A 22,653-nucleotide genomic window follows, 5' to 3' on the forward strand; every position below is an offset into this window, starting at 1 on the left:
TGAATGCTGATGCCAGAGTGCATATGTAAATCATAACTGGGATATTATAATAGTGGGTAGTTGAGAGGTGGGAAGAATAAGAAGAGCCACTTGTTAGTGGTGCATTTTAAAAAGATCTATCTCTGTCAGCCATCACCAGCTTAATTAAGGTGACATCAAACTTAGGACACAGTGTAGTGAAAGTTTGTTGTAAATCTGACATGCTTGATGATACAGGGATGGAGCAGTGATGATAGAGGAAGTAAGGAAGAGCAGTGTAGTTCACATAGCACATTCTTTTCTTTATCGTGAGTATTTTCTGGACTATTTTTGTCCTAAATGAGTTTTTTAAAATGATGAAATTTCTTTCTCTTATAGAAGTATGTGTTTCTTCTTTTAATGAGGTCTTGAAGCCATGAAAAACTTACAAACTTAAGGAGGCATACAAGGGTATATGTGGTTTGAAGGGCGGGGAAGATAGGGTTTTCAATCCCATGTCTCACTTTCTGCCTGCCCGTAGTGTGTCTGTGCATACCCCTTATATATAAGTAGAGCACTTATGGTCCATTCTCTGTGTGATGTTACTTTCAAAGAAATATTCCACTAACAGTAATGAAAAACGCTTCAGTCTTAGTGCTGTCGATCACAAAACCTATCGATGGGAGGAAAATACATCCATCCAAACATATCAAAAATCTTCTCTCCCTATCACTGCCACATTCAATGACATTCACTTGGAAACAGCTGCCCCACCAAAATCTCTCTACTTCACTGACTCAAAAGTGCAAAAACCAAGCATTTCTAAAGCCAAGTCCTTGCCACTCCTTTTCTTCCTACTCCTATCCCTCTATTCTTCCTCTTTTCTTCCAAGGAAACCTCAACACTTTCTGATCTGATTTATACCCTCATCCCTACTTCTCCAAGGTCTGTCTCTCCTTTCACATCTTTTCAGCTCCACATTGTCAAAGTCATAAAACTGAAATGGAAAATTCAAAATTCTTGTCTGAGGGTCGTGGGGACAGTCCCATACAATACTGGCAACATACATACATTAAAAAGTTAGTTGTTTATCTGAAATTCAAATTTGACTGGTTATCTCCTATTTTACCTTACTACGTTATTTCTAAGAAGATGATAGTGTTGAAGGAACAGATTGTTTTTAAACTTTATTGAGGAATAATTGACAAAATAATTGTGTCTGTTTGAAATACACATTTTGATGATTTCATATACATATACGTTGTGGAAAGGTTACCAAGATTCAGATAATTAGTACATCCATCCCCTCACATAGTTAATTTTTTGTATGTATGTATGTGGTGAGAAAGCTTAAGGTCTACTCTGAGCAACTTTCAAGTATCAATACCATCTATTAACGATCGTCACCATGAGGTACATTACACATTCAGAACTTATTAGTCTAATAACTGAAAATTTGTGCTCTTTGACCTACATCATCCCATCTCTCCCTTCCCCCCAGCCCCTGGCAACGGCCATTCTATTCTCTGTTTTTATAAAATCAGATTTGTTTTGTCCTTAGATTCCATGTATAAGTGATACCATACAGTACCATGCTGCACTTGTCCTTCTCTTCCTCGCTTATTTCATAGCATAGTACTCTCCAGGTTCATCCATGTTATCAGCAATGTCAGGATTTCCTTCTTTTTTATGGCAGACTAATATTCCAGTTACACACACACACACACACACACACACACACACACACACACGACACATTATTTTCTTTATCCAGTCACCTGTCGAAGGACATGTAGGTTGTTTCCAGATCTTGGCTATTGTGAGAAATGCTGCAGCGAATGTGGGTATGCAGATATCTCCTTGGGATACTGATTTCAATTCCTTCGGATATATATCCAGGAGTGGGATTGCTGGATCAAAGGGTTTTACGGATTGTATTTAATGGATAAGTTAAAAGCAGCAAATAAAGATATTTTTGAACTAGCACCTAACATGTTCTGAACCGGGAGGAAACCCAGGAACTGGATAATATATGCAACTCTGAGGATGCTGGGAGGCTAGCAGCATGGGTTGCTGAGGCCAAATAGGAAACAGGCTTCCCTGCGATTCATTCAGCCTGGACTCCAGTTACTATGGTTCATATATTTTTCCATGATGGAGGTAATATAGATATTTTTAAATTAAAAAATAAAACAGAAATACATGGGCTAGAGAAAATGGAATCTGGAACACAAAAGTGTGTAGGAAGAGAACCAAGCAGTTGCTTATGGGGAACAGCTCATTTTTATGGCTCCTTGCTTGTCCTTTCTATCACCACCTCCTGTACTTTTTCTCTACTTCTAAGAGTCCTTTTACTTTTCTCTCTGTGATTCATCCTTATTTCAAAAACGTCATATTTAGCTTCATAGGAATGCACGGGAAAGTGTCTTCAAGTCCGCCTAAACCATCAGTATCCACCTTAAAAACACATATTTTTTTATTTGGCTGCACCTGGTTTTGTTTTTGTTTTTTTGCGGTACGCAGACCTCTCACTGTTGTGGCCTCTCCCATTGTGGAGCACAGGCTCCGGACGCGCAAGCTCAGCGGCCATGGCTCACGGGCCCAGCCGCTCCGCGGCATGTGGGATCTTCCCGGACCGGGACACGAACCCGCGTCCCCTGCATCGGCAGGCGGACTCTCAACCACTGTGCCCCCAGGGAAGCCCTGCACCGGGTTTTTAGTTGCAACATTCAAAGTCTTAGCGGCGGCATGCATGCGGGATCTAGTTCTCCGACCAGGAATCGAACCTGGCCCCCCTGCACTGGGAGCGCAGAGTCGTAGCCACTGGACCCCCAGGGTGGTCTCTCAGTATCCACTTTTAAGTAATATGTGTGCATGTGTTTGTTACTGTGTCCCTCCCACCTGCATTTATTGGGCATTAGCACTGTTGTGTTAGATACTGGACAGTAAGCAGGCTAAGGGCAAAAGACCAAGTCTTTTCATAATCATGGTATGAAGACGATTAACACAGATTTTTCCGAGAATGCATTCCTGTTTTCCACTTGCAGTAACTGCGAGTTCAGTCTGTCCTTAATTGCCATGATTAGTTCAATGCATGACAACTCACAGTTCTCTGAAATAGAGCTGTTAACTGGGAGGTTAGTCGTATGTCCCTTGGGGAGCACTTCTCACTACTGCTTGGCTAACCTGCTTTTCCTTCCCATGGTCCCCAGAGCTTAGGGAGACACAATGTAAATCCAAAAAGTAATAGGAATTTTTTAGTTTCAGCATGATACTTGCTGAAAGATTAACACCCCCTCCTTGTCTCTTTGGGGAAATCACAGCGATCTTCTCTCCTGTGATTTGACATAGACAACGTTCTCTTGAAAAATGTGCTCATCAGAAGTGAACAGAAAGGGACTGCCCTGGTGGCGCAGTGATTAAGAATCCACCTGCTAATTCAGGGGACATGGGTTTGAGCCCTGGTCTGGGAAGATCCTACATGACGCGGAGCAACTAAGCCCGTGCACCATAGCTGCTGAGCCTGCGCTCTAGTGCCCGCGAGCCACAACTACTGAGCCTGCACGCCACAACTACTGAAGTCCACATGCCTAGAGCCTGTGCTCTGCAACAAGAGAAGCTACCGCTGTGAGAAGCCCACGCACCACAATGAAGAGTAGCCCCCACTCGCGGCAACTATAGAAAGCCTGCGTGCAGCAATGAAGACCCAGTGCAGTAAAAAAAAAAAAAAAAAAAAAAAGTGAACAGAAAGGTAGTCTTTAATATAGAGCCTCAGTAGCGGAAATTTAAACCCGTTTTTCTGAACTTGCCTACTGTTTCACTGAAGAATTTGAGAGTTGACGGGGACCAGTCACTGATATTTTTTAGATTTAATTCTGTCCAGGAATAACTAGACTATGTCTCTAAATGAATTTATAGTGGTTTTTATTTTTTCCCCTACCCATGGGACCTGATTCTGCAGCAGAGGATTCATGATTCCTTCTCATTCTAGGGAGCACTTTACTGGTTCCTGAGCCAGGGTGGTGTGGATGATTTTGGTGAGATGTAAACCTTGGGTTTTATTCCTTCCTGAGTCCATTCATTTTGTACAATGAGAAAATCATAACCTTGACCACGTGGCTCTTAAATTCAGGACATGCTCTAGTGGGAGTTTCCTTTACCATTTTGAGGACTCCTAACATCATCACCTTTGTAGCCTTTTTGTTTGTTTGATGTAACATACACTTAATAGTGCCTACTATGTGTCAGACATTCTTATAAGCTCTTCATAAATAAAACCCCTCAGAATAACCCCATGAGAAGGAACTATTATTAGTCCCTTGACAGATGGAATCCATGCTCTGCCCAGATCCACACAGCTCCCTTTAGTTTTTTCATGTAGACTAGCCTCAGTGCTCTTTCACCCCCAATGACAGCACTTGCTTCTCTGTCATAGACCTGCCCCCAGGCTACAGGCGCCTGCTTGGGGATTTGTCTCCTTGGCACGATCCTGAACCAGGGATGGAGCAGTGCAGGAGTATAGATGCTCAAGCTCTCTTGCCCCCGATTAAGATGACTTCCAAGTAAGACCTGCACTATTTCCAGAGCTCTGCTATGGGACTGATCCAAGGTTTCCCTCTCTGGGATTCTGCTTGATGTCACATGTTCCTTTCTCATCCCTGCCCCACTTCCCCACTCCCCTACTAGTTTTCCAGGGAATATTTCCTAGGAAATCCAAATTTTCACATAGAGGATTATTTCAGAGTTTACTTCCAGGGTGCTCTACCTAAGTTAATCCCAGTTTTATAGTTAGGGAGACTGGAGCCCAGAGAGGTTAAGTAATTTGCTGCAGGTTACTCAGCTGGTAACTGACAGACCTGTGATTCTAACTCCTGCAATTTGGCTTCCTTTTAACCTTGAAGAGTAGGAGGAACGGATTTTGAGCCATCTGGGGCACTAGAGCGAGCCTCCTTTACGGAAGATCGTGTGAGGATGGGGGTTTTCTAGGAGTGCTACGGGTAGGGATAGATGAGTTGGGAAAGATTTTCTAGAATCAAGTTGAAAGCTGTCGTTAGAAAACAGGAGAATTTGAGAGTAGAACAGTGGTTGCCAGGGACTGGAGGGATGGGGCAATGGAGAGGTGTTCATTGGGCATAAAGTTTCAGTTAAGCAAGATGAAGATTTTCTAAAGATATTTGTACCTATAGTTAATATTGAGAACCATAGCACTGTGGTCAAGGGCATAGGCTTCAGGGTTAGACAGACCCGGGGTGAATTCTGTGCCAGCCACTATCTAGTTGTGTGCCGTTGTTCAAATCACAACATCTGAGTTTATGATTTTTAACCTGGGAAACAAGGTTAATAATTTACACCTCAAAGGGTTGCACGAAGTACGGTTGTCCCTCAGTACCCACAGAGGATTGGTCCCAGGACCCCCGTGGATACCAAAATAAGTAGATGCTGAAATCCCTTATACACTCTGGTGTGGTACAGTCGGCCCTCTGCCTCCACGGGCCCTGAATTCAAGGGCTCTGCGTCCGCATTTATGGAGGGTCAGGTATACAACACTATGCCTGGCCCATAGTCAGCATAATAATACATAAATACATAATGGCCATTGTCAGTCCCAGATCTTTCCAGAAAGTAGTGTGCTTATTTTAGGGACCGAAAGGTAGAAGGAAGTGGAAAAATCTGACACAGGGTTGGGAACAGAACAGGGTATTTCTAACAGCGAGTTACCTCCTCTCCCTAACACCATGACTCGAAATCTTCAGCTCCATTTTGTCTTAAGATAGTATTTGTGGGCTAACCTGGAAATCCCACCATAAATGAGTGCTGGAAGCATTGGCCAGATATGAAGTGAGGAAAGCTGGTTTACACTTTAGAAAGTCAAGATCCACAGTTATATATCAAGCCATTTAACCGTCCAGTTTTCAAGTTTATTAAACATAAAAGAAAAAACTGTGGCAAAACGGATGCTGAGAAGTATGACAGCGTACATTTCCCAAATGAGTTCTTATCTGAGGCAACCTGAAACTGAGTTGTGTTCTTACTTGCCTTGATGATGCAACGGGAGAGTATGTTTACAAAGCTCTGGACACAGTGTCTGTTAGAATACTGTTCAGTGGGTGTTAATTGGCTTCCTTTATTATCGCTCTAAAGACCTGGGATTCCTGGAGTGGGTATTTCCCAGGATTTCAGGGTCCCTAGTGGTTGTGGTATTGACATGTATTGTAGGATGTCTAAGGTGGATTCTGCACAGACTTCAAAGTGTGTCTTGTACTAGATCCCTTTTAAAAGCCTGGTACAGAAATGCTTTAAAAAAAGAAAAGACAGAATGGTAATCCTTTGGAAATGTCAAAAAAGTATTTGAAAATAAGATATGTCATCTCCACGTCAATCTAAAAGCTCTCTTAGCAGCTAACACCATCCTACAGTAATCGGAAAGACACCACGAGGTTGCTGTTTCTGTGGATAAGGAGAATTATGTGCTTGGACTATTTCCGTCAGCTTCTTAAAACTCTTAAAAAGAATAAAAGTTTATGGAAATGATGCATAATTAAAATGACTTCTCAGTGTCATTAATTATCCATAGAATAGAATTTCCACAGAACAGTAAGTTAGAGGATTTAGACTGTTAATTTACCTTTTGTAAACTCAGAGTCTGATTTAACAGAGTTGATAGTAATTCCCTTCATTTCTTTCTGCATCAACATATTTAGCAAGGGAAGAAATGCAGCAATGAATATTCCATATTTTATTTAAAGTAATGGAGAAAATTCTGAGTTAAGTCTCTTCAGAAAACAGCACATACACTGTTTTATCTGACAGGCAAAGAGCAAGCCATAGAAATGGTTACATTTTTCATGCAAATGCTGTTTCATTATTTGAATCTTCCTAGTTTCTTTTATTGACACTTTTTTTCTGGATTTTCCGAAGAAGATAGGATGCAGCAGGTTGAAAATTTATCCCAGATGAGATGGAAATTTAACCAGAAGGAGATGACAATTTAAGAAGGACAGTTGTTAATTAAATAAGGTCTATGCCTAGGGGTCAGCAAACTGCAGTTTTATAGGCCAGTCAGGCCCTTTTTCATACAGGAAGTGTTACGGGAACATAGCCACACCCATTTGTTTCCATGCTGTCTGTGGCTGCTTTCACGCTGCAGTAGCAGATTTGAATAGTTGTGACAGAGACCATATGGCCTAGAAGCCTAAAACGTTCATTTCATCTTTTGAAGAAAAAGTCTGCTGGTCCCTGGCCATGTTGATGGTCAGGATGGATGGATTAACATGCAAAGGTGGTGTATGTCAGTCTCCAAGTTCAGGCTGGTGCTGTTACTGGGGTAAGGGGTGGAAAAGGGCCGCTTTAATCCAGGTGTTTGTGTTAGGGACTTGTCACCAGTGTAAAGGAATGGTAGATAAGATCGCTTATATGTGGAATCTAAAATATGGCACAAATGAACCTATGTACAAAACAGACTCACAGACGGAGATCAGACTGTGGTTGCCAAGGGGGCGGTAGCGGGGGGAGGGATGGGCTGGTAGTTTGGGGGTGGTAGATGCAAACTGTTACATTTAGAATGGATAAACAACAAGGTCCTACTGTACAGCACAGAACACTGTCTCCAATCTCTTGGGATAAACCATAATGGAAAAGAATATTTTAAAAATGTCTCTATGTGTAAAACGGAGTCACTTTGCCGTACAGCAGAGACTGGTACCACGTTGTAAATCACCTATACGTCAATTTAAAAACATTCTACAATCCCCTCCTCCAAAATAAAGAGATGGTACAATTTCTGCTCTTCAATCCAGTGCCCTCATTGGTATAAAAGCTTTTTAGGATGTCCCATGGACGATCCGGTAGGGATTCGTGGGGCCCTATGTGGCCCTGGTTGCTCTGGGGTGTAAATATTTAAAAGCCGCACTGCAACCTCCTTCCCTATGCAACACCAGCAAGGACCTACAGGGAGCGTCCCCCAGGTCTGGGCAGGGCTGGCCCCTGATAGGAAAGAGTACCAGATTCACAGACTCCTGGGACTTCTATTTTTATCTCATCTAGCGTTTCTACATTGGCAAAAAAAAAAAAAAAAAAAAAAATGTGTTTCGTGAGTTAAAGCAAAATGTTCCCCCATGAAAAGTGAACAATGAACAGTTTTAATTTAACAGGAAAAAATTAATGGATACAGCTAATCAATTTCAAGTTTTTCCCTTTCAGAATACTTAGAACTTTTTGGTACCTGCTACATCTGCCTAATGTATGTGCTCATTTATTCAGCAGCTGTTTCTAGTGGGCCTATTGCAAACATGTACCAGGTACTGTGTAAGAGGCCTAGAATACAGTGATGAAGAAACAAGGCATAGTCTCTGTTCTCATGTAACCTAATCTAGTGTGGGGACCATTAAACAAGTTGTTAATATCTTTGGAGTGAGGTCGCCAGGGTTCAAATCCCAACACCTCCACTGGCTCACTAGGTGAGCATCGCCAAGTTTCAAAACCTCCTTATGCTTCCGCTTCCCTATATGTAAAAAATGTGAAAAAAAACTTGTAGGGTTAGTGTGAGACTAAAACAAGATACCACACTCAGCATTTGGAATATTGTCTGCACACAGTAGGTGTATATAGATGCTAGTGCTTTTTTTTTTTTTTTTTTTTGCGGTACGCGGGCCTCTCTCTGTTGTGGCCTCTCCCGTTGCGGAGCACAGGCTCCGGACGCGCAGGCTCAGCGGCCATGGCTCACGGGCCCAGCCGCTCCGCGGCATGTGGGATCTTCCCGGACCGGGGCACGAACCCGTGTCCCCTGCATCGGCAGGCGGACTCTCAACCACTGCACCACCAGGGAAGCCCGCTAGTGCTTTTTATTTTGGGGAAATGTACAAATACATACTTTTGGGCTGGAGTAAATTCTGTAAAGGAAAAGAACAGATTTCCAAGAGAAAGCAAAAAGGAGAGACCAATGTTAGACATGGAATTGGTGCTGTGAGGAAGGACCGAGATTTGGAAAAGGAGAAGCATGCAGGTAGAGTTGGGGGAGAACACTCTAGCAAAGGGAACAGCATGGGCAGTATCCCCAAGGCAGAAAGTGAGCTCGAATGTTCCAGGGTCTGCAAGAAACCCATTGTGTCTACAACCTAGTGAAGCCTTCCGGTGGCTTCCATTTGGGGATATGATTTCTACCCTTAGCTTAAACATAGTAAGTGAGGTAATACATGTAGAAGCACATAGAACAGTGTCAGGCATATAATCATGAAATAAATATCAGCCATTATTATTACCGTTGATATTATTTTTGTTGTTGCAGGTTTCTCATCCCTTCTCTTGGACGCTTTTGGTTGTTAGTGTTAATCACCTGGTTTTCCTAGGATTTAAATTATGTATTGAGAAAACGTATTTTCCCTGTTGACAGCAGTGATTTATGAACATTTTAGGGTCATAGAAAAAGTGTTCTGATGAGAATTGGTCTGATGAAACCATTTCTCCTAAGAAACTTCTTCCAAATTTCTCCATGGAAGAATTCACAAATGTCAAACACACTGCAGTTTGCATTCAATTTTAGGCATTTCATTGTCTCCTGAGTAGATAGTCCTGGTTAATTATTTAAAGTTTCTTGAAGACCTTCCCTGAAGACCACAGGGGTTACTCGGGGATGGCATTCCTGTGGGTCTAGCCAGCGCAGGCTACCGGAAACAGGGTCCTTCTGTCCCTAACATCACCTCCATGCCTAGCAGCTCCCCAGGTCACAGTTCTCAAAAAACACATATAGAAAACAAACAAACAAAAAATAAGTAAATTTTCTTGAAGACCAGAATCATATCCTGTACTTTGGTATAACCATTGCCTGTCTGATTTAGAAGACACTTTATTTTCATTGATAGTTGCTTTCTAGCTTTCTTTTAAAAGTGTATCTTATCCGTTGTAAGATGCAAATTTTTCCTGCTCTAGCATCTGATACTGGGTTACATGTTGTAATTGGTATTATGCCACAGTTCAATTGGCAACATTTTTTCACTTAGGGCCACAATAGAGAGTTTTATGATCAGTGGTACGTTGGGTTTGACAAAATCTGGTGCATACCTTCATTAAATGAACAGCAGGCCCCGAGATGCCAAAACATCAGGTCTCAGTGCAATGCTTTAATTTCTTCAACAGCCTCCTTTCCTTAAGGTGTGAAAAGCCATGTTTCTTCCCAATCCAGTAACAACTCCTTTTCCTCTGGAGAAAGATTCCTAACAGGGCCACTCATTCTGATTGTCAGTTTGTATGCTGCACAGTGGTGTCTGGCCAAGGGGATGCTGCAATCAGACCAGCACTCTTCAACCAGCCCTGGTCCTGCCCGGCTGAACCCGCCCACAGAAAGGAGAGCCTGTTGGTACCCCGTCTGCTCAGAATGGTTGCTGTTTTCAATTTGTCCACCCAGGGCAGTTGCCTTTTTATAATTCAAACAAGGAGGGCATAGTTTGTGCCGGCAGCAGATCTGATTCCTGATACCACGGTCATAATCTGTTCTCTTTTTTTTTCTATCCGGTCATCCCTCGGTCTTCATTGTCTCTAGGGTTTGTCTTACCATCTTTCAAGGAGTCTAAGTTTAAAGAACTCCTAATTTAGTTTTCTCACTTACACGCAGATAAACACTGTCGCTGGAACACTTGATTTTTTATTTTTTTGCCTCTCGGCATCCTTTTCCCTTCTTTTGGTAACTGTTCTGATTTTTCTACAGACAGTCCCTCCCGCCGATATGTTCAACCCAGGAGTGTGGGAAGGGGCTCAGCAGGGGTGGAAGCATCTGACCTAGATGTAGGCCAGTCAGCATATCATGCTTCCCTGACCGCAGGGGACCGTGACCGACCAGGGTTAAGAAGATACAGTGGGATTTCTCTAATGAAAAATTTTCTCTACTTAGTATCACTGCCAAAGGTCCTAGTTGAACAAGATTACTTTTTTCATTTGCACTTGATTTAATTATTGATCTAGTTAGATTTAAGTCTGTCATTTTGGTCTTTGTACCTTATTTTGTTTCTTATCTTTTCAAGAGAATTAGTATAAAACTATATTTCCATCTAAGGTCAGGAAATTTTGACTATCGGGGGAACTATTTCACTGTACATGTAGAGTCTGTCTTTTATTTGTCCTCCATCCGAATTTAAGCAAGAATCTGTTTATAATAAAATGACTTTTCTGCTTGATCAAGAAAAAAAAAAAGATACAGTGGGATTTTTTCCTGGGAATACTGGCCAGGAGTTTCTTGTTGTTCAGCTGGGCTTCAACAAAAGAGGGTGTGAGGGCTGGAGCTGCTGTGGTGGCCTTGAGACCACAGCGGGGAATATTCTCCAAGAATGCAGCCAACAGCCTGGATGGCTGAACTGGAAGGACAAGAGAAACTGAGTGTAGATTATGTCATTTGGGAATTTGAAAACAGTTCTGTCTGAAACCAATATTCCTGAACGTTTTATTACATGAACAGATAAGTTCCCAGTTTTGCTCAAGTTCATTTGGGTAGGGTAGTTTGTAATTTTCAGTTGAAGAGTCCTGATATATCCCTTTTTGATACCCGCTGGTCTGAAACTAGATCCGATTCCCTCATGGCTATAAATAGGATGCCTTTGGTTTGTTCTGTCTCTGTCTGTCTTGGTCTATCTCTCTGTGTCTCTCTTCTCCTGTTTCTGTCTTTCCATTTCTTGTTCCATTTCTCTATTTCTGTTTTTACTCTCTTCCTTTGGGAAGATTTAACAAGCTCACGCTGAGACTTTTTATTGTGATGAGTTAGGAAAAAGGGTATCATCTATTAGCCCAAAAGAGAAAGCTTTCTGTGCTGACTTGAGACATTTTGTTGTTACATCTGTTCTATTTTTACTGATCCCTCTTCTTGTTCTAGTTTTTACGGATAGAAGCCTTCTGGGTCTGAGGAGGAAATGTTTTTGTTAGCTTTGTTTGTAAAATATGAACGCACTCAGCAGACAGTAGAAGGATTAGTGATCAGTTGCTGTTTCTGAACAGATATTCTTAGATTTTGGGAATGTTGTATTCTTTGGCAATCAGATGTCCATTATTGTTACCAAATAAAGTTCTGAAAATCAGGAACAGTTACTGATTCAAGTTCAGATGGAGTAATTTGTGTTCATCTAGGAGGAGTAAGATGATGAAACGTGAACTCCATAAGGGTAGGGATTTTTATCTTATTCGTTGCTATCCAAGTGCTAAATACATAGACGGTACTCAATGAATATTGGTTGAAGGAATGAAAGAATGACTTAATGAATGAATGAATGAGTTAGGAGTCATGTGTTTTGGTTCGGTACACTTAGTACTTCTATTACTGTATATCATGTTCATTATCAATTTTAAGGAGTTAAATATATATATTATGTTATAGTTATTTTTTAATTAAATGTGGAAATTTCTCACTTGAAAAGGTGGTTTTATAATAAGATCTAAGCAAAACTTTCCAGTTTTTCTATTTTTCCCCAGGCCCTGTTATTTCAGAGTTGCCTGCCTTTGGACTTAAAATTTGGCAACTCCTATGGGCAGATGACCTCTCACTATTACAGACCACTCCCCAACTTCTTTCCCATAAAAATGTCCTAGCTGGAAGAATCAGATAGCTTACCCCAGATTCTGGATTTTTGTGTAGCTGAATTATCCTTCAGGCCAATTTCATTCATAGTTGAAGGGATAACTCACAACTTGCACGTAGAAATAGAACATTTACTCTGTTGCCCTATGAGATGCCCCTGGATTCCTGATATGATTGGTTATATCAACCCTTTTCAGACCAAGCCTCTATTACATCACGCTACTCTCCATCATACATGGCACCAGCATCCTTCATTTTCTAGATCATTAGCCAGTGGGTACCTCTCCGAAGTCATGCTAAATCACTAAACCAGTGTGTCCCCGTTTGAATTCTAAAATCACTTGACCCATATGGGTAAATACACCGAGAATCTCAAAAAAAATTTTGTGCTAGGTAGTGACGATTCTTCAGCTGATTATTCCTGTATTTCTGTTTGCATTCAGGGAAGTTCTCCAGCTAGCTGATGATTTGCTAACACAGCTAATGCTTCTTAGGGCTCAAAACAGGACAAATATTTGTACAGTTTTCTTTCAGTGAAAGCTATTCTTTACAAAGAAGGTGCAGGTAGCACTTACACAGAGTGCATTTTTCATCTGCTTGAATGACGTGTTGTACCAAGTCTTCAGAGGGAGTCTTCGCATTGCAGATAAACAATAAAACAGAGTTATTCCCCACGGGGCATTTAAAGTCACAGCCCATTACACTTATTGACAAAGGACAAGTTATTCTTCTCATTGTATCCAGTACAAGGAGACAAGTGATCCAGACTCTTAACTCATATACCTTATCCCCATTCCTCTCCAAAATTACTTACTGGAAATATGAACGATAATGACTGTATGTTGGGTGATTATGTAATTTTTCATCTTACTGGATTCTTCCTTTTTTCATTTAAGGCTGAATTCTTAATAAAGGAGATTGCTCACATTCTCAGAAAGTATTTGATCTTGGCTTGGAGTGACTTAAACCTTAAATGTTTAATATGGTTTACATTGCATTGCATTGGTAATTGAATCAGGTGCCGCGGTCCATTCGCTCCATCTTTTTATTTTTTGAAACCCCACTCTTCCCTGGACAATTGAAAAGCTACATTTAATGAAGTGAAGGGCTCACACTTTGAACTGTTAAGTTTTGTGTGCAGTATAAATTAATCATGGCAATCCATTTACAGAAGACTCATCCTAACTCTTTCCTTGGGCGTCGACATAGGCAAATGGAAGAGGGTAGTAAATAGAATTGTCTTAATGATTGAAGCCAAAGTAAACAAAATTTTTGTGGTGATGGTAAGCAGTGTTATACCCAGTCAGGATAAATGCATCTTTCGATGGATTTCTCTGGGCAGTAGTATATTTCTCTCTGAAATGCAGCCCAAGATTTTAACAGTCAAGGGGCTCATAGATTTCAGATTGCCATCATTTGTTCCTCTCTAATGTGACAAAACATTACAGGTGTTGTGATTGATTTTTCACTGGATTCACAAAACTTGAAGGTAGCATCCACCTGGGGACAGAGAGTCAGCTGAAAATCAGAGAACTTGAATTTCATCAGCTAATGCTTGGCAAGTTATTTAACTCTCCTCGTGTTAAAGATCTGTCATAACTGTTTGGTTGTTTAGTAAATAGGTAACATGAACACAAGCTCGGTCACCTCAAGTGAACAGGAGGAGACAAACCTCCCATCGATAGGCTAACCGGATGAGGCATAAAATTAAACAACATTTAGCACCAGATAGGTAGGCATAGACTCAAATCTGTCTCGCCCTGTGATCCAATGTTGGGAAGTTACTTAACCTCTTTGGGCCACGTTTTCTCACTTATTAATGGAAATACTTTTTCGAAAACAAAAAGTAATTTTAAAAAGGGTATCTTTTTATTGTAAAACTGTTGTATCCAGTTTTTGTGCATGTGTGCAGAAATCTAAATGTACAGGTAAACCCGTATTTGTTCTCAGTACTTGCAATATAGGAAATACTTAAATGCAAGTTTTGGTGCCTTTCCTTTCCCGTGTTCTTTCTTATAATTGCCCTATGCCCAGGCAAATATGTAAGAATCATTTGCAAGCTTCATGGAGAAACAACCCTTGCTATAAGTTTTATAAAATTCTGTCTAGTGGGGAAGCCTAGACAGAGCCATGTAGTATCTGAAACTGGTTACAATTGCAGAGGTAAGAGAAAGTGGTAAAGGATGCTAGAAATAGAAGTGGGGTGAATCATGGGGAGCTTTGAAGGTCAAGACTTAGCATTGAGGCTTTGGCCAATAGAAAATAGGAAACAGTGAAGGGGTCTGAACAGGAAAGTGAAATAGGCATTACGTTCACCAGGCTGGAATCCTGAAAAATAGTTAGGAGGGGTCTAGAAAAGAGAATGCCAATAAAACATTACATGGTTTATGGCACCTGGGAGAGACCGGTCGTGTGAAGGAAGAATAATCAGGACTTGACAGCTAATTGGGAAAACTGGGCAAATAAATATGATTGTAGTTTTCAGCCTCAAAAATTGGGAATATGTTGTCACCACTAAGAGAGAGAGTAGAGGAAAAGGTTTTCAGTAAAGATGAAAAGTATATAGAGTTTAGAATTGATTACAGTGGTTTTGAAATCAAATTGGACCCCAACACATAAAAAAATTTGTTTCTTCCAACGATTGGCAGTAGGTATTGCTATTAGAATTTCACATGTATGTTAGAGAGAGGTTCTGAAAATTTTAGATTATTCCCCAAAAATAGTATTAGAAGAGTAGAATCTTTAGAAGAATCCCTGTAGTGAACTCTTCTGTAAAGAAAAAAAATTCTTAATGTTTACTTCCAACTTCCCTGTTTTGTGCCTTGGCATTTTTACTTTATTGGGTTAAAGTGACAGCAACCACAAAACATGTCAGCCTTGACATTTGATTTCTGTCTGCCAGGTTCTTACCCCAGTATTGAGTGATAGGTTGAATGCCTCTTTGAAACAGGTACCTAGTGACCTGTAGAACAGTTGACCCATTTTTATAGCTTTTCAAAATACCTGTCAAGGCCCAGGGCGTCCTGTACCTCTTGATTTCTTGGGTAGTTGTGAGCCTCTGTCTGTCCCCATAAAAGAGTGGGAGGAACCATGAAAGTATGGCCCATTAATCTGCAAGTTTGTGCCATGTAGGAAATGGATGGTGTGGAGAGAGATTGAGAGGCCTTTGTGAAAACCTGCTTAATGCATATGTTCCCACCAAGTTGCTTCTGATCTCTATTTTGGGTTAGAAAACTTTTGTATCTTGCTGCCAACCCTATAAAATGCATTAACACCTCCTCCTTTTCGGAGTTCTGAGCAGTCCCTATTTCACTTCTGCAAGCACAGTTCATATTGCGTGACCAGAGACTGGATTTCGGATTGTCTGTTATTTGAGACCTTTGCCTAGGAAATGGTGAGTGGAGGCGATCGCTTGCTGAGTCTAGGCAAATAATCACTGTTACGTTATGGAGGCAACAGTTTTCTTTTTCTTGGGTGTTGGGCAGAGGGTGTGGGCAGTGTATGAAAAAGGATAAAATAATATTGTTCAGATTTGAGAATTGTACTCAATCAACCAGCCTATAAGTTTCTTATAATTGTATAATAAGACTGTGCGTCTCTCCCTTTTCTTATATTCTTGATGTTCACTTTAAATCTATGGCGCCCACTCTATGTAAATGCAGAGACTCAGGACTTGAGGAGGGTAAGAGGCATTTTACTAGACCTTTTGTGTTTCAACATGGAGTTTCTCTCATGGTTTGAGTCTCTTTCCTAGATATTTACAGTTTTTCTAAAACAAAATTCTGATTCTGATTCTTTTCAAGTTTAACCCCAAATAATTTCAACACTACAGAAATGCTTAGAAAGAATGACAAAAAGGTGGACATCTGATAGGAAAAAGGCTCCTTAACTGAGTATTTCCCCTTCTCATTCTGCAAACTGTCCCAAAACATCAAGAAAAATGTGAAACAAACTCCAGTTTTTAAAATCAAATCTGGAAATGATCCAAAATATTTGAAAAGGCTTAAAAAAAAACCCCCAAAAACTGAGTTCCTGCAGAGACCACGCCAAAGAACCAGAGAAAACACGAGAGGAAGAGCCCAGTCTTGACAGAGCCCAGAAACTGTCAACAGTTCCTGAAGGTCAAGAACACAATGTGAAAGGCAAAAAGTGATGTTTCTGTTTGCAGCATTCAGTGTAGAAACAGGGGTAAAGTAGGTGGCAGCAGAGCCATCTGGCCGCAGCATGGTTCTGAAAACCAATGGGAATGAGGCTCCATAAAGAATCGTACAAAACATCCATTTTCCTACAAGTTGTTTTGTGTATGTGTGTGTGTGGCAATTGACCACAATTAAAATGGACATTTTGATAGAGAAGCTAATTTTCCAAAAGTGTCCACAGGAAAAAATGTGTAATAAAAGCAGAATGATTTCTGTAGAAGAAACAGAAAAATGCCAAGGTGATAACGCACAAAAAAAGCATCAGGATAGTTTCACCTTGGGATTCTACCGAACTGTTAAGGAATAGAAAATTATAATACTATTTAAACTGGTCTGGAGCATAGAAAAGAGAGATGAAAATTTTCCATTTTTTAAAAAAGTACAGAACTGTTATTAAAATTGGACACAGATTGTTGAGAAGGGAAAACATATACTATAGATCACTAACCCCAATGCCAGCACCTATGCCTAAATAATTAATATTCATAGATAATAGTCACTATTAAGAGATTTTGTTATATTGGACCAGATCAGTCATGATATAAAGAGAAAAATCATGATTTTCTTCATGTATGCTGAGAAAGCGTTTGATAAAATTCAACTTCCACTCAGAATAAGTACAAATAATAAACTTACATGAATTATTTCTTAAGTTGATAAAATATCATCTTAAGGAACAGCCCATCCCATAAGCCAGCATGATATTAAATGAAAAAACACTAGAAGATTATTTCCCACTGAAGTCAGCAGAAGTTGGTGTTAGGTATGTGCTATACTGTGTTTTATATTACATTAGAGGTACTAGCTAACATAATTGGATCAAGAACAATGTTAGAGATATAAAAATGTATAATGAGGAGATAAAATATCTTTATTATCAGATGATATGATTGTATACCTGGAAAATATAAGAGAATTAACTCCTAGAAATAATAATTCAGTAAGTTATTGGGTTGAAAGTATACACATTATCAGTAGTTTTCATATATTCAAATAAACTAGTTAGAAACTACATTTTTTTAAAAAAGAGACTCTACTTCCATTTGTAACACAAAAGGTAAATTACCAAGGAATTAACCAGAAATGGACAAGATCTTTATGTAGAAAACATAAACAAATTAAAAGGCAATCAGTACTCTTGAGCAGAAGGACTCAGTGTGGTAAAGATCTCAGCCCTCTCTCAGTTATTCTATATATTAGACATGCTCCGTTGTAAGAGGCCAATAGGTGGGTTTTTGTTTTTGCGATCTGGACAAGGTGATATAAAGTTTATATTAAAAGATAAATAGCTTTGCCAGATATTAGAATGTACAATAAAGTTTCATAATAAAAAGTATAATACATGTGAGCTGAAATATCAGTGAGATAGAATTTGATGTCTTGAAGTAGATGTATTTAAATATGGGACTAATATTTGAGGATAGCAACTTCTCAAAGCATTCAGAAAAGCTGGACCATTAAGACGTGATCTCAGGACTACTGAGCAGACATCTAAGGGAAGAAAAAAAAAACTTGGATCCATGCTTCATACACTGTGAAAAATTCCAATGGATTAAGGTTTTAAGTAGAAAAAAATTTTATAAAATTGCTAGACAAAAACATAGGAGAATGTTTTTAAACCTCAGGATGAGATGGCTTTCCTAACATGAACTCAAAATCCAGAAGCCATACAATAAAAGAATGATAAAATTAGCTATATAAAAATAAAAATTAAATGAACTTAAGTTTCTCCTTTTTCTTTCTAAAAGATAATAACCAAAATAAAAAGATGATAAGCATAGAGTATTTTCAACACATATTATAGACAAAGGGCTAGCATTACCAATATATAAAGGAAGTTCAAAAATTTATAATGAAAAGACAATTCAATTAAAAAGAGCCAAAGTTTACTCATTTTTTACAGAACTAGAACAAAAAACCTTAAAATTTATGTGGAGACACAAAAGACCCCGAATAGCCAAAGCAGTCTTGAGGGGAAAAAATGGAGCTGGAGGAATCAAAGTCCCTGACTTCAGACTATACTACAAAGCTACAGTAATCAAGACAATATAGTACTGGCACCAAAACAGAAATATAGATCAATGGAACAGGATAGAAAGCCCAGAGATAAACCCACGCACCTATGGTCAACTAATCTATGACAAAGGAGGCAAGGACATACAATGGAGAAAAGACAGTCTCTTCAGTAAGTTGTGCTGGGAAAACTGGACAGCTACATGTAAGAGAATGAAGTTAGAACACTCCCTAACACCATACACAAAAATAAACTCCAAATGGATTAGAGACCTAAATGTAAGACCAGACACTATAAAACTCTGAGAGGAAAACATAGGAAGAACACTCTATGACATAAATCACAGCAAGATCTTTTTTGATCCACATCCTAGAGTAATGGAAATAAAAACAAAAATAAACAAATGGAACCTAATGAAACTTAAAAGCTTTTGCAAAGCAAAGGAACTACAAACAGGATGAAAAAACAACCCTCAGAATGGGAGAAAATATTTGCAAATGAATCAGCGGACAAAGGGTTAATCTCCAAAACATATAAACAGCTCATGCAGCTCAATATGAAAAAAACAACCCAATCAAAAAATGGGCAGAAGACCTAAATAGATACTTCTCCAAAGAAGACATACTAATGGCCAAGAGGCACATGAAAAGCTGCTCGACATCACTAATTATTAGAGAAATGCAAATCAAAACTACAATGAGGTATCACCTCACACCAGTTAGAATGGGCATCATCAGAAAATCTACAAACAACAAATGCTGGAGAGGGTGTGGAGAAAAGGGAACCCTCTTGCACTGTTGTTGGGAATGTCAATTGATACAGCCACTATGGAGAACAGTATGGAGATTCCTTAAAAAACTAAAAATAGAACTACCGTATGACCCAGCAATCCCACTACTGGACATATACGCAGAGAAGACCATAATTCAAAAAGACACATGCACCCCAACGTTCATTGCAGCACTATTTACAATAGCTAGGTCATGGAAGCAACCTAAATGCCCATCGACAGACAAATGGATGAAGAAGATGTGGTACCCATATACAATGGAATATTACTCAGCTCTAAAACGGAACGAATTTGGGTCATTTGTAGAGACATGGATGGATCTAGGGACTATCATACAGAGTGAAGTAAGTCAGAAAGAGAAAAACAAATATCGTATATTGATGCATATATGTGAAACCTAGAAAAATGGTACAGGTGAACTGGTTTGCAGGGCAGAAATAGAGATACAGATGTAGAGAAAAAACGTATGGACACAAAGTGGGGAGAGTGGCGGGGGAGGGGTGTTGTTGTGATGAATTGGGAGTTTGGGATTGAGATATGTACATTTTATACACTAATATGTGTATAATGGATAACTAATAACCTGCTGTATAAAAAAATAAAATTCAAAATAAAATAAAATAAAAAGAGCCAAAGTTTATAAATATACAAGTCTGAGATAAGAAAATAAAAATTACTCTTAAACATTTGAAAAGATGCTAAACCTCACTCATAGAAAAATGTAAATGAATCCACAGTGAGATATAATTCCTCACCTATCAAATTGCAAAATTCTAGAAACTTCATATATTTTGTTGGTGAGTTTCTGACACATTATTGTTTAGAGTGTAAATGGTTTAACCCTATAGAGGGCTGTAGTATATGTGAAAATTTATAATGTGTATATATATTCTCTGACCCAGCAAGTCTACTTCAAGACATTTGTCCTATGATTATACTCAAATAGAACTGAAATGATCTATGTTAAATGATTTGCATCATTGTAATAAAGATTAGACTTAGCTTAAATGTCCATTGTAGTACATTGACTAAATAAGTTATGGTATATCCTTGCCATGGGAGAATATCCAGTTGTAAAAAAGCATAAGGAAGCTCAATGTGCATTCACGTGGCAAAATATTAAAAATAAATTTAGGGCTTCCCTGGTGGCGCAGTGGTTGGGAGTCCGCCTGCCGATGCAGAGGACACGGGTTCGTGCCCTGGTCCAGGAAGATCCCACATGCCGCGCCACGGCCGCTGAGCCTGTGCGTCTGGAACCTGTGCTCCGCAACGGGAGAGGCCACAACAGTGAGAGGCCTGGGTACCACAAATAAATAAATAAATAAATAAATTTAAATGAATGAGAAGTGAAGTATAGAACAGCAGGTATAGTATGCTACTGTTTGTATAAAAAGAAGAAAAACTTGGCTGTGTTGGTCGGTATGTGAATAAAAATCTCTGTATAGTAAATAAGACGTGAACAACAGTGACTACTTAGGGTGGGAGGGAGAGTTTTCATTGCAAGCACTTTGATATTAAGCCTTATTGAATGAGCTACTTAAAAACTAAACAAATAATTAAAAGGAAAACCCCACCCATATAGAAAAAAAGAGGAAGGCATAAAAAAATACAGAGAAATTAACAGGAAACTAAACCACTTTAAACCTAGAAATCCTCCCATAAATGATTTTTATATGATGCAAAATGCAGTATTGTGTATATTATACAGAAAAAAACAAATGAAAGAAACTCGAAATAAAAAATGGTAAAGATGGTGTGAGACCCCTGCTTGCAGAAAGGGCGCATGATCAACAGCATTGGTGTCTGGATAGATGCTTAAGGAGCATGGTTGCATGGTTTAGAGTTAATGGTGCCAAAGCTAATAGATCAGACAGTAATTCTCATATGAAATGGACCAGTTTTATGTCAAAGATTAGTTTTGGTGACTGCTCAGAAAGAAGCACCTACAAATGGGCCCCAAACTGCAGAAATGAAATTTGGAGATCCCCAGAGAGTGGGAACGCGTTTGCTAATGGCGATGGTGCTCGCCAGAAGCCTCGGTCTCCAGACTTGCTCAGATCTGGGAATTAGGATGCGATTAAAACGAAAAATACAGGGTTTCCCTGGTGGCGCAGTGGTTGAGAGTCCGTCTGCCGATGCGGGGGACACGGGTTCGTGCACCGGTCCGGGAAGATCCTACATGCCGCGGAGCGGCTGGGCCCGTGAGCCATGGCCGCTGAGCCTGCGCGTGCGGAGCCTGTGCTCCGCAACGGGAGAGGCCACAGCAGTGAGAGGCCCGTGTAACGCAAAAAAGGAAAAATACAGAAAAGCAATTAGAAGCAAAAATAGTTATTTGATTTTAGTGAACAGTACAAATGTCAGCTACCAGCGTCTTTAATGACCACTTGTTTTTAATGGACCCAGTCCAGTCACTTACAGGATGCAGCATGCCAAGAAAGATGCGATCAAGAAAAGACTTTGGAGTGAAAGCAATTTTCTTTTTATTCTGGTATTGGGGAAAAACGTATAACTTAAATAGGTACAGTCTCTTTTTGTTAGTGAAGAATCATTATAGTCACAATTTAGTCTACATTTCTTATATTGCCAGGCATCGTGCTAGATGCAGAGGTTTTCTTATGTAATCTTACCAACAACTTAGTGACCTAAGTATATTATTATCTGAAAGTTTGAAGAACTACCTAGGGTTACAAAGGGGCAAGTCAGGCTTTAGAGCTCATTCTCTCTGAATTCAGTGAACTGTGCTAAGAATTACCATTCTATATTTGTGAGTTTCTCTCTTTTTCTTCCTTGAAATGCTCCTAAATATGTGTGATGAATCCATATGCTATCTTATCCTCACTCATCAATGTCCCTGGTGGGACATTCTGGTGGCAAAACTGGGATTAGGATGGTAAGCAGGCACTCAACAATGCCTTGCACGCAGATAAGGACAAAGGAAAGGTTTTGGAGCTACGGGGCCAGAATAACAGAGATCTAGACTCTAAGACCCAAACAGCTGGCAGGATTGGACTAAAAGGACTGTGGCAATTCATCAGACCCATGGGTGAATCAGAGGCTCGACAACCAGATTCATTAATGTTCAAAGGTTTTGAGGTTAAGAACTTAAATCTGCCCTAGCTCAGAAGGGAATTTACCTCAG

The sequence above is a fragment of the Grampus griseus genome, assembly GCF_964374135.1.
Source record: "Grampus griseus genome assembly, chromosome: 10".
Lineage (NCBI taxonomy): Eukaryota > Metazoa > Chordata > Mammalia > Artiodactyla > Delphinidae > Grampus > Grampus griseus.